This window comes from Pristis pectinata, chromosome 1, assembly GCF_009764475.1.
Source record: "Pristis pectinata isolate sPriPec2 chromosome 1, sPriPec2.1.pri, whole genome shotgun sequence".
In the NCBI taxonomy this organism is placed as follows: domain Eukaryota; kingdom Metazoa; phylum Chordata; class Chondrichthyes; order Rhinopristiformes; family Pristidae; genus Pristis; species Pristis pectinata.
In genome coordinates, this window is record NC_067405.1 from 144,227,927 (window position 1) to 144,241,092 (window position 13,166).

A 13,166-nucleotide genomic window follows, 5' to 3' on the forward strand; every position below is an offset into this window, starting at 1 on the left:
ACAGAACAAAATATTATTCAGGTTGACAATCAACAATCACAACTCTAAGCAAACTGGTGCAAGAAAAAAAATTGCTGGAAATCTGAAATAAAAACAGAAAATACTGGAAATACTCAGGTCAGGTCACAAAAGCAGGAAGAGAAACAGAAATAACATTTCAGATCAAAGTATCTGGGCACCTGTGAACAAGCTTCTATATCGACTCATCACTTCAGAACATAGAAATGTTGCACTTAGCTCTATAGAAGACCTGACATTTTACCGAACTACAGTACAAATTACTCACTATGTATAATTACTGCTTCAACATTATTTGGAATAAAAATTCCTAAGAAATACTTAAAATCATCACTAGGATACATTTCTTCTCCATGGATCCTTAGAACTTTTATGGTATAGTCCTGTCATACGAGTAGCAGTCGTTACAACAGGAACCTTAAGGCACTACAAAGATACCATCAACTCCCATCTCTGCAACATCCTACAAGTTCATTGGAAAGATAAGCAAACCAATGTCAGTGGGGCCCCTCTCAGGCCAACATCCCCAGGACTGAGGCTCTGGTTGAACTCAGTCAGATCTGTTGGGTAGGCCATGTTGTTCGTATGCCCGACACCAGAAACAGACACAATCTACCCCAAGCTCTGTCAAAGGATGTAGTTACTAGGCAGACAGGAAAAGATCCAAAATGTGCTCAAAACTTCCTTAAAGAAATGCAATGTCCGCACTGACCCCTGGCCCACGACAACTCAAACTGGAGAAGGAACGCTCAGAGGCTATTGAGAACAGAGTCCATGCATCAGAAGTACAGAAATCCTGATCTCCGGTGCTGTCTGCATGGAGTTCTTCTCTATCTGTGGAAGAGACTACAGTTTCCACAATGGCCTCACTAGCTACCTCAGAGCCCACAAAACAAGGACTGCCAAAGGAGATGGAGAGCAGATATACAGAGTAGGGGAACTGAACCAATTGGATAGCTCTTCCCAAGAGTTAGCACAAGTATGATGAGCTGAAATGGTCTCTGTCCATACTGTGATAGATTATACTATGCAAGATAAAAATCTCTAAAAATTAACAGTAGAGTTGGAGGCCTTCTGACGGCAGTTTCTGACTTTGCGGTGCAAATGTTTGGTGGATAGTACATACTAACCAATTAAACTTACATTAAGATATTTTAATAACAAGCGTTCAGTACAAGAACATCTTGACATGACCTACAGCAATAAAAATCAGGTCAAAAGCTGCATCTATCCCCTACTAACTGCCTTGCCATGGCAGAACAGCCTGCGTGCTCTGATAATACCTTTGCAAGGGTTTTTCCTTCTGGCACATTCAACCATGCCAGTTTGGTCTGTGATAGGTGTGGGTGGGGGAGAATGAGGGGCTGACAAAACAGAGACTTTGGTCATTTGAGAAAAGATTGAGGCACAGGGCTAATAGTACCTGAACTGTTGTTAATTGGGTAGCATGGTTGGCCCTGCTGCCTCACAGTTCCAGGGACCTGGACTGAATCCTGACCTCTGGTACTGCAAGTACAGGCATTATGGTAGTTTGGATAACATTCACTAACTATCGCCAAAAAGTCTGGGATACAGAATAAAAATCTGCTCTAATGAAATGTGTGAAAATCTGGGCTAAATTTCCTATTTCAGTGCCTTCCAGAAAACAATTTTGAGTTTTGCTTGGTGTTGAGTAATTTGATCCTCACGCCCATAATTTCTATTCAGCTTTCATGACTCTCAGTCACAAAAGTCATTGGCTCCTGAAGGCTATTACATACAGTAGTGGGTGATTTCTCTGCTATTGCTTCTGTAACACATTTTATTTTTAATCATTACTCGAAAGGGCCCTCTGTCCTCGGTTTTGATTCTTTTGCCACTTACAGAAACTAGTTGACCTACTAGTACATCTTTGTATGGGAGGAAACTGGTGCACCCACACAGTCACGTGGAGAATGTGCAAGTGCAAAAAACGTATAGGTGACCCTGAGTTACAGGGTTGCGTTCCTAGAAAATGGTCCGTATCACAATTTTCTGTAAGAGAAGACAGTGTCATCTGCGCATGAATCAAGATGAGGGTTTTAAAAAAGTGTTTATTTACTTTCTTCACACATTTCATTGGAGCATTTCATTCTGACTTTTTTGGTGGTAGTTAGTGAATTTTGTAACGGTAAATTTCTGTTACCCAAACTGCCATAATGCCTGTACTCATAGTACCCGAGGGTCAGGATTCAGTCCAGGTCCCTGGAACTATGAGGCAGCAGGGCCAGCCATGCTGCCCAATTAACAACTGTTCAGGTACTAATAGCCCTGTGCCCAACCCTTTCCCAAATGACTGTTTTGTCAGCCCCTTATTCTCCCCCACCCACACCCATCATAAACGATACAGCTTAGATGTGGGTGCAGAGTAAGTGGGCAGGATCAGCAAGCTGAGCAATGGCCTTGAAAGAAAACCAGCTATATTCTGTACAGGGTGACAGACAACATCATGAGGGTGTTGCCTTTCTTTTGACAGAGGGGGTACACTGGTCCCTGCTTGGAGTGGAAGCCTGCCAACAGCACTCTTAAGAGCCAGACCTTATTCATTACCACTCTCCAACAAGTGACAGTGATGATGCAAATGATAAATTCTATCTCACATTATAGATGGTGTCACGAACCAGCAACAAAAGAAACACACTGAGCATGATTTAGTGTTAAAAACTATTTTATTAATCACTACTTATGATAATACGTAAAATAAAAGTTAAAAAAAAAATGTTAGTATGTTAGAATTCAAAAATGTTAAACCTCGAACGTTATCCCCAAAACTAAACTCGTCGTGTGTGTGTGTGTGACAAAGTCCAAAACTCCAAGTTCCTGAATGGTTCTTAAAGTTCAGTTCCGCAAGCCATAAGGTGAAACGTGAGCAAGGGCTTCTTCAACAACCACCGTTGTCTGAAGATAAGATGTAGATGTAGAAAAACATAGAGAGAGTACATACGAAATCCAAATGTTCCACGATGGAACCCAAACGACACTTCAGTGTTTACTCGGTAGTGACTTCCTCACCCCGAAAAGCATCCGAACCGTGGTCGTCCACACACAAATACCTGTTTCCTTCTACAGGTCAGCAACAAAGTGAACTCCACCGGATTACTTCCAACTTCCATACATGGATTTCAGTGGCAAACACAGTTATTGTTTCTCATCCATCGATAGAGAAAACAAGCAGGCTGGTGTCTCTCTCCCTTCTCTCTCTCCTTCTTCTTCTTACTTCTTCAACAACGTCATTACGTCCTTTATCTTCTATTGACGTAAGCACGCCCCACACACACACATACACACACTCTCTATCTTAAAGGGACTTTCACTGAGTCCGTAACAATGGGATTTGAACACCATGCTACGACTTAATTGTTGTCACGAGAAACCTGAATGCCATGGTCAGTAAAGACAACAGAAGAAAAATGGCATAATATGTGACACCATGAATGAAAATAGAGAGGAACTTGTTGACCTCTGCAAGATAAAACTGCAAGTCATCAATAAAACATTCCAAAACTGTGAAATTCACAATCAGTCTTGTTTCTGCGCTACATTGAACCCTTTGCTGAATCCATCAGGAAGGATGGGAGCATAAGGAGGATTATGTTGCCAGGCAGTGGAGGCACACAAGTCAAAACCTCCCTGTACATGGACGACGTTGCTATCTTCTGCTCTGACCCATGGTCAGTTCACAAATTGATTAGCATCTGTGAATAGTTTGAGTTGGCGTCTAGGGCCAGAGTCAACCGCAGTAAGAGCGAGCCCATTGGTAGCTGGCCGGACCGATCTAATGTCCCCTTCACCATCAGGTCCAACTACCCGAAGGTGCTGAGGATCTGGTTCCGAGGGGCTGAGGCATGTAATGAGAATTGGCTGGAGCAGATTGAGAACGCAAGACAAAAACTGGGTTTGAGGAAACTGTTCTCTGGCAATAACTGAGTAGAACTTGGTCATCAGGTGCGATGTGCTCTCAGGGCTGCTGTACTCGGCGCAGGTGTGGCCTGTCCCTCGCTCCTCTGCCTCAGTAATCACCTGGGACATCTTCCAGTTTACTTGGGGGTACAAGATGGAGCAAGTCCAACAAGTCATGCTGCACAAGTCCCCCAAGAATGAGGGTAAAAGTATACCCAACGTTGCCCTCCTTCTAATGACCACCTTCGTGTGTGGCTGCATCAGTGTGTGGACCCAAAGTACGTGAACAGAGTATCACTATGTGCTGAGGTTCTACCTGTCCCTGGTGTTGCGGAAGATAGGCCTGGCCCTTCTACCGCACAATGCCCCAGTCAGCTGGACGTTGCCGCACTACCTGTCCTTTGTGGAAGAGTTCTTCCTAGTAAACACCTTTGATCACAAGTCCATCAGGCAGTGGTCAGCACAGAACGTACTGCAGACGCTGCAGGATAGGGACGCTATGGATTCTATGGTTTGTTCCCTGAGCAAATGATCCAAACCACATGGCAGAATGCCTCATTACCAGATCTGTCCAACAAGCACCAAGACCTCACTTGGCTGGCAGTGAGAGGTGCTTTCAGTCAGCAGAGCCTTCCCCTACAGAAGGCACATCATCCCCAATGCACACTGCCCTCGGGAAGGCAGGCAGTGGGGTGGTGGGTGGTGGGGGAGGTGTAGGAGGAAACAGTCGTGCACCTCTTTGCAGACTGTGGATTGGTAAGGAGGCCGTGGAGGTGAATGCAAGGGTCCACGTCCCACTTCATCCCCAGCAGCTGCGTAGCTGAGGACACAACTGTTCCCAGGGAGACACACCGAGACAGACATCAAGTCCTGCTGGAAGGTCATCAACTTGGTGAAGGATGCCCTTTGGTCTGCCCAAAACTTGGTCTTCCAGCACAGCGAGATGTCTGTAAAGGGAATGCTGCAGACTGGCACAGTCCAGGTTGCAGGAGTATGTGCTGAGGGATGCACTGAAGCGCGGTGCAACCAATGCTAAGGCTGTGGGGAAGGACCACAGTATAGGTTCCTTCCGCTACTGCACATGGAGCAGCTGAGTTAGGTGGGAAAGCCCCTTGAACAATGAAAGGGGTATCTCCTCAGGGAGACACGTAGTGGCAATGGTGCTATGTTTGCTTGTGTTTTTTTTAAAGTTTACACTACTGAATGTAACAACCATGAATGTTAAGTTTTGTTTTTGCACTGTTTCTTCCTTTGTATACATTTTTTATTTCAGAAATAAACTTTTTATTCATAATAAAATCAATTCAGTGAAAGATGCACTTTGGTCTCCTGAAACTTGTTAGTCTTCCAGTTCAATAAGATACCTGTAAGTGAATACCATGATAAGGAGGCAGGAATTTGTGCTAAGGGATGCAATCCAAGGTCCAGCTGAGGGTCTGGGTCCTGTGTGACAGCCCTGCAAACACCTGAAGGGTCTATTATCTAAGGAGGCCTTACATAAGTGGTATTAGTGCTATATATATATATAATATATTAACTTAATGACAATACAAATGTATAGACTTGACAACACTAGGAATGTAAAGAAAGCGATGCACTGTTTCACATTTCTTGTATTTTTTCCAAATGAATAAAGTTTATTTTTGAAATAAGAAGAAATTGTGTTACCCAAAAGGCAAAGAACCAGATTGAGCATCTGATGAGCAATGATAATAGTGACACTCACTGACAGATAGAAAAATGAGAAGGGGAGCAGATGTTGGCTTTCATCAAGTAGTGTAGATCCTCCAAACATTAATCAACAAGCTAAGGTCCCCTGAAATACAAAAAGTCTTTGTACTGCAGTTGAAGAACAGGTTTTGGGCATTTGAAGACTTTAATGAAGAGGAGGGGAACACAAGTGGGACAAAGTGGCAACCATCTCCAAGTGGAGCAGTGAAGCCTGTTGGGCAGAAGATAGTGAATGAGTACATTATACAGAATGTGGAATACCACAGAAACCAGATGATCCGAGGAAAAATGGTTCAAGCACAAATCCCTGAGATTAACAAACAGATACCACAAGCAGTACAGCAAAGCACAGAGACCATTTCAATTTGCTGTGTCACAGACATTCCCTTTATTCGACACATTCCAATCCCTCTCCATCTGTCCTGCTGAAAACTAACCATCTCTTTCTTCCCAGTTGCAGACTCAAAACATTGACTGTTTCTTTCAAAAGATGCTGCTGACCTGCTGAGCATTTCCAGCATTTTGTTTTTTTTTAAATTTCAGATTACCAGCATCTGCATTTTTATTTTCTAATTTTCACAGAGGTCAAAGCTCGCAAGAGTGGACAAACAACACCATTAATGACCTGGCAACATAACCAGAGGATACAGCTGCACACAGCACCCAAGAAACCATCATAAAAATGACATAGTTTATCAGCAGCAAACAGCAGACATTGACAAACAAGGACACCTGCTTACAGTAAAAGAATCAGAAATGCACTGGACTTCATAGAATTGCTGAACAAGGAACAAATGTCCAGGAGGCAGAAGATCTTGAAATCAACACATGCCACAAAGGTCAAGACCTTCGAAGCCATCAGCTCATTTTAAAACAAAACTGGAGACACCTCTGGCAAGAACAACTTGAAAACAGAATTGTTGAAAGCAAATCCTGGAGTTAGCAGTATCTATTTTGGCCCCTTTATACCCATAAGTCTGAGAAAGAATACCATATGGTAAAGATACCCAAGAAACAATCGCTCAGTGATTGAAAAGCTAGCATGACATTACAATTTTATCTGTGCCAAACAAGATAGAACGTTAGATCATTACCCAGCAAATATCAGAAGCAGCTGGTCGTGTTCTCAGGAAAGAGGAAACTAGTGTTTGGAAAGAACATGAATGCACAAACCACATCTTTATTCTGCAAAACATAATAGACCAATGGTCAGAATGACAATAGTGACTGAATCTAAACCTCATAGCATCAGCCTGTGGCACATTCTGTGGGCATACAAAACCTCTCTCCATACAATGAAAACCATCAAATGCTACTACTCCAACTTTACATGCAGTGCCGATCACAGCAAACTCAATTCAAGTCAAAACAGAAATGCACGAAGACTGTATCAATGCAACTCTCCTCAGTACCGCCAATTGACTGGATAGTCCAGTATACAACAGAAGACATGCCAAAAGGTAGATAATCTCACTCTCTTATCACATTCCCAATAACATACAAAATACTTCAATTCAACATATTCAGTCAGCAAATTGAACAGAAAATTATTCAATGCAGAACAGATATTAACTTTAGCATTTGTCTTGCTGTCACCAGTACAGATAAAGGACCACTTACTCACCAATGGAGAATCATTCACATATGATAGAATGGCACCACAGGGAGCGCAGGTGTCTCAGCTCTAGTGACCTGGATTTGACAGACCTCTCATCAAATCTGTGTAGTGTTTGCACATTGTGACTGTGGGGGTTTCCCTGGGTGCTCTGGTTTCCTTCTACGTTGGAATTATTTTATTATCGTCACTTGTACTGATGAACATTGAAAACTTGTCTTGCATACCATTCATACAGATCAATTCACAACACGGGTTCATTGAGGTAGTACAAGGTAAAACAATACAGAATGCAGGGTACAATATCACAGCTACAGAGAAAGTGCAGTGTAGGTAGACAATAAGACGCAAGGTCATAATGAGGTAGATTGTGAGGTCAAGAGTCCATCTTATCATACTAGAGAATCGTTCAACAGTGGGATAGAAGCTGTTCTCAAGCCTGCTGGTATGTGCTTTCAGGCTTTTGCATCTTCTGCCTGATGGGAGAGGGGAGATGAGTGTGTGTCCCGAGTGAGTGGGGTCTTTGATTATGCTGGCTGCTTTACTAAGGCAGCAAGTAGACAGAGTCTACGGAGGGGAGGCTGGTTTCCGTGATGTGCTGTGCTGAGCTGTGTCCATGACTCTCTGCAGTTTCTTGTGGTTCTGGGCAGAGCAGTTGCCATACCAAGCCTTGGTGCATCCAGACAGGATGGTTATATGGTGCATCAATAAAAGTGGTATCATCTGCAAACTTGTAGAAGCGTTACAGCAGGATCTGGCCACGCAGTCATGGGTGTATGGGGGTAGAGTAGGGGACTGAGGACACAGCCTTGTAGGGCACCAGTGTTGAGAATAAGCATGCCAGAGATGTTGCTGCCTATCCTTATATTGATTGCTGTCTGTTGGTCAGGAAGTCAAGAATCCAGTTGCAGAGGGAGGTGTTGAGTCCCAGTTCAGAGTTTGGTGATGAATCTGCTTGGAATTATAGTATTGAAGGTAGGGCTATAGTCAATAAACAGTAGTCTAACGTAGGTGTCTTTACTGTCTAGATGCTCCAGGGATGTGCAAGGCCAGGGAAATGGTGTCTGCCGTAGACCAGTTGTTTCGACAGTAGGCAAATTCCAGTGAGTCAAGGTTTCCTGGGAGGCTGGAGTAAATGCACGCCATAACCAGCCTCTCAAAGCACTTCATGATGGTGGATCTCAAGAGCCACCAAGCAGTAGTCATTAAGGCATATTACCTTGTCTGTCTCGGGTACTGGTCTTCCTAAAGCAGGTGGGAACCTCAGATTGAAGAAGGGAGAGTTAAATATGTCCGCAAATACCCCCACCAGCTGATCTGTACAGGATCTGAGGACACGGCCAGGGACACCATCCGGGCCAGATGCTTTCCACTGGTTCACTCTCCGGAAGACTGATCTTACATCCTCAACGGTGACCATGGGTTCAGGTTCATTGGAGGCTGTCAGGGTGGGTGGTGACATACCAATCCCCTTCTGTTCAAAACATGCATAGAATGTGTTAAGCTCATCAGGAAGGGATGCACTGTTGGTGACAATGCTGCCCGACTTTGTTTTGTAGTCCGTTTATAGCATGTAAACCCTGCCACAACTGACGGCTGGTCTGGGACTCTATTTTGGACTGATAGTGTCTCTTGGCATCACTGATAGCTTTAAGGAGGTTGTATCTCGATTTCTTGTAAAAGTCAGGGTCACCTGATTTGAATGCTGCAGTCCTGGACTTCAGTTGGGAATGGGTCTCCCAAAGACATACAGGTTGGTAGGTTACTTGGCTCTAGTGTAGGTGACTAGTGGGAGAATCAGGGTGATATGCACAAGAGAAAAAGATGACAGGGAAATAGGTGGAGGAATGGGATTGCTGAGTTTGTTCTGAAAGGTGACAGACTCGATGGACTGACTGGCTGCCTTCTCTGTTGCAAGAGACTATGCCAGGACATCCAGAAAAGAACCAATGCAGCAACATCTTCAGAAGCCGAAATATATAGTCTTGAACTCACCAAGGTACAATGCTAAAACCTGGCTCAAGATTCATCAAAGCTATGTACCTGCAGAACACTGGGCAATGACAGAGTATGACATGTCCAACTATCTCCAATTCATACACTCTCTCTCTTTTGGTCCAGAGCAATCTCAAACCGAGATCTACTTCTACACTGCAGCCAAGAAAGTATCAGAAGTTATGAGGGAGGCATTGAGACAAAGTGGCCTTGTGGTTCAGACAGAAGCTGCTCTATCACTGGACTTACAATAAGATGGACACGCAAAGTCTTGCAAAAGCAAAGCCAGCCAAAAACAGCATGGCTTCCACAGCTCTTCATCAAGCTTAAAAACCTAGTAGGAGCTGGGGAAACTAGCCAGAAAAACAGTGACATTTATACTTCCCTAAATGGCAGAGGCATAATGGGTAATCATTAACATTCTATATCCCGAATTTCTGGTAATACTCCTCTAGGATAAACAAAGTTACAGGAATGCAGTAATTAATGCTGCAAAATATTTTTTTTGTTATAGAGCAAGATACTGCAGGCTGAATGTGCTACAAATAGTGGCTAGTCATGTGCACCTATTATATCTTCTCATGACAGTTCTGATAAATCACTGGAAAGCTACTATTCTAATGAAAGCTTACCACATGAACTTATTGGTGAACTTTTGTTTCTGATAACATTGAAGCAGCTAGTATAGACCTTTCAGTACTTTATATTTTTCTTACCTACTATCTGGTTTCACTGTTTTTAAAATTTACTTTTTCTTGTACAATGGAAATTTAGGAATAGAACAATGGTTTTACTAAAATTATACCAGAGCTGAAAGGGTTATATCCATCTGGAAAGGAAACAAGGTGTGTTTCTTTTCTCTTGAAAGCAGAAGGCTAGATTTTCCAAAATTTCTTGCTATACACATAATGAATGTTATGTAATTAAATCACTGTCCTTCAAGTTATCAAAAGTCTTTAAAGTTTAAAGATAAGGAATCACTAGGAGTGTTAATAATTATGTACATTTTGAAGGTATTTACTTAGAAAAAAAAGTTTTCCTTTTCTGCAGAAGGGCCATCAATATAGATAGTCAGCAAAAACAAAAATCAAATACAGATTCAGAAGGAAATTCTTATCCACGGTGTGGTATAATGTGGAACTCCTTACCAGAGGAAGTGGTCGAGGTGAACAGCACAGATACATTCAAGGGAAAGCTAAATAAGCATTCAAGAGAATTTAAGGTTATGCTTAAAAAAAAGGAAGATTGCAGGCAGGTGGCAGTGGCTCAAGTAAAGCATTAAACAGCAGCATGGAATGGTTAGGCTGAATGGCCCATTTCTGTTGTACAAACTTGGTAATCAGACTTGTATACCAGAGAATGTGCTGTTTCTATGCCATCTCAAATTATATTCCATTTTATTTTTTTTACCATACATTTACATGTTGACTTACAGCAAGTTATTTTTGCAGAATGTTAATAATGAATGGTGTGCAATTAAAGCGTTGTCCTTCAAGTTGCTAATAGGCTATCAAAAGGTTGAAAAGGGATTAAGGAGGTTCTGAAGGTTGTACACTACCGAAAAGTAATGGTCACTATTCTGCAAGCATCTGCAGACATCCCCATCCCTGTCAGACAAACTTATGGTTTCTGAATTGGAAGTAAGTTATGAATGTAGGAATACAGGAACACTGGAACAGCCCCTATTCAAACAGTTTGATCGATCACTACTGATCTCTAACTCTATTCACTTGAATTTAATAATTTGAGTTTTCACATATTTTAAATAATCCCAGACTCAACATCTTACTGGGGATCAAACTTGCAGGTTTCCACCAAGTGAAAATATTTGCAATTGTTCCTCAACTTTTAGTGTTACCCAACTGCACTCCAATGAAACCAGAGCACAAGCAACTAACCTATGAGCATTCTGTAACAACACAAGTAGCAATTCTTGAATATCAAGATATAAACTAACATAATGATGAGCAAATTAAAACTGACAGATCAAATTCTTCCTGTAAGCCATGCAAATTATGGGAACCATAATGATTACACATGGGTAAGTAATTGCAAGTAATTGTTTGTGAGCCTCAGTTAATGGATCTAGTTTCAGAATAAAAGTTTTGTTTGACATTTAGAGCTCCTGCGTGATCATGTAATTTAATGAACCCTGGATTAATGGCTCCTCACCAGGAAAATTGTTTCTAAATACAATAAAGAGATAATTTGATTGATTTCAGGGGTTTTGGTTGTATAGCCATCAATCACTACACAGTCCAGCTGAGATCTAGATTTTTCCTCATGTAAATGAGAAGGACACAATTTCAATTTTAAGTCTATAAATCAACTGACACCAGGCAAAGCTTGCTAATATCAAAAATGCCATTTATGGTTTTGTCATTCTAAATAATATTTCAGCCCATTTATCTCATCCCTAAAATAAAGCTAAGTCAATACAAATGATATTCGTGAAGTTTAGCTGCTCAACTATTAATTCTAGAGACACAAGAGACTGCAGATGCTGGAATCTGGGGCAACAACCAAGCAGCTGGAGGAACTCAGGTCAGGCAGCATCTGCACAGGGAAATGGGTAGTCAGCATTTCAGGCTGAGACCCTTCATCTATTGTTGACTATTAATTCTCCCTTGTTTAAAGCTTTCTCTAAATTATTTAAAATTAAGCTTTGATGCGAGTTTAGCACATATGATCTTCAATGAAGGTGTAGAGCTCAAACCGCACTCATTTTTTTCCACCCAACTGTACAAATAAAAAAAAGTCATGAAAACATCCATGTAATTATACTGTTATCAAGAAGCCACATTTGAAAGATAACACTTCATGCCACAAGTTGACCAAATCAACCTTCAGATTCGAGAGCCTGAGGCAACCTGCAGCAAAAAAGAACAGCAAGACTATGAACAGAATTTAAACAAGTGTTAAATTGGAGCCTCTGGGAACCAGAAGGCAAGATCAGTCAAAAAAGACAGGAATAAAAAAAAGTGAACAGGACCTGGTCACAGATTAGGACACACACTGCAGTGTTCTGGTCAAGCTAAAATTAATGGAAAGTTATAGATGGGAGGCCACCCAGGGATATTTGGACAGCATTGGAATGTTGGGGAATTAAAAGGTAGCAGATGGAATGAGGCGTGAGGCACATAATATAGCGAAAGTAGATTTGATGATAGGTTTCCAGTCAGCATGATTGTACTGGATGCAACTTTGGTTAAGGCCATTTCTGTGCTGAGGGGAAGAAACCTTATTAGCAATCTCAAACCGGGAGATGGCAACGCTCCAAGTCTTTTGCCAAGAAAGACTGGCCAGTTGTGCTCATTAATAAAAACAGAATGATTTTACATAATATATAAAAAGGAGGAATGGTGCAAATATTCAAATAAGCTAAGATATAATTTACAGCGTTAGCTGGAATGGGAGTGGGAGACACAGCAATTTAGTGGGAATTGGGTTAATTTAATTGAAACATGGATCTTATTGATGTGATGAGCTTAAAGATGCAATATAACTGACATGACAAAATTTAAGTGCAGAACTAGGGCTTGAAAAGTAAAGATAATAAAGCAGTAATGATGAGATGGGGGTAAAAGTTGGGGCTGTTAGTTCAGGAGAAATGAAATGTATGACAACTAAGTAGCAAGAAGGGGATGAAATAAAAGTGAACTGTCAGAGATGGACCAAAAAAAGGAAAAGTGGACTAAATGGTCACAGAGGAAACATGCATCATATTAGCAAGACAGATTTAAAGCAAGGTCTCCAAATCCCAAAATAAGGACCTTTATGGCTTTTAATCACATGGCTCAAAATATGATTTATTCATTACCCTTAACGTTCCAATAAAGTAAGTTGTCAAATCAATCAAATGCCAGATCAAAGATACAAAAATTAATTA

At 41.6% G+C, this 13,166-nt stretch overlaps 1 protein-coding gene across 2 annotated transcripts in view; it reads right to left on the minus strand.

Annotated features, from left to right (window-relative positions):
* Positions 1–13,166, minus strand: part of rps6ka5 (ribosomal protein S6 kinase, polypeptide 5) — a 212,242-nt gene that overhangs the window by 151,078 nt on the left and 47,998 nt on the right. The gene's annotated exons all lie outside the window — the stretch shown is intronic.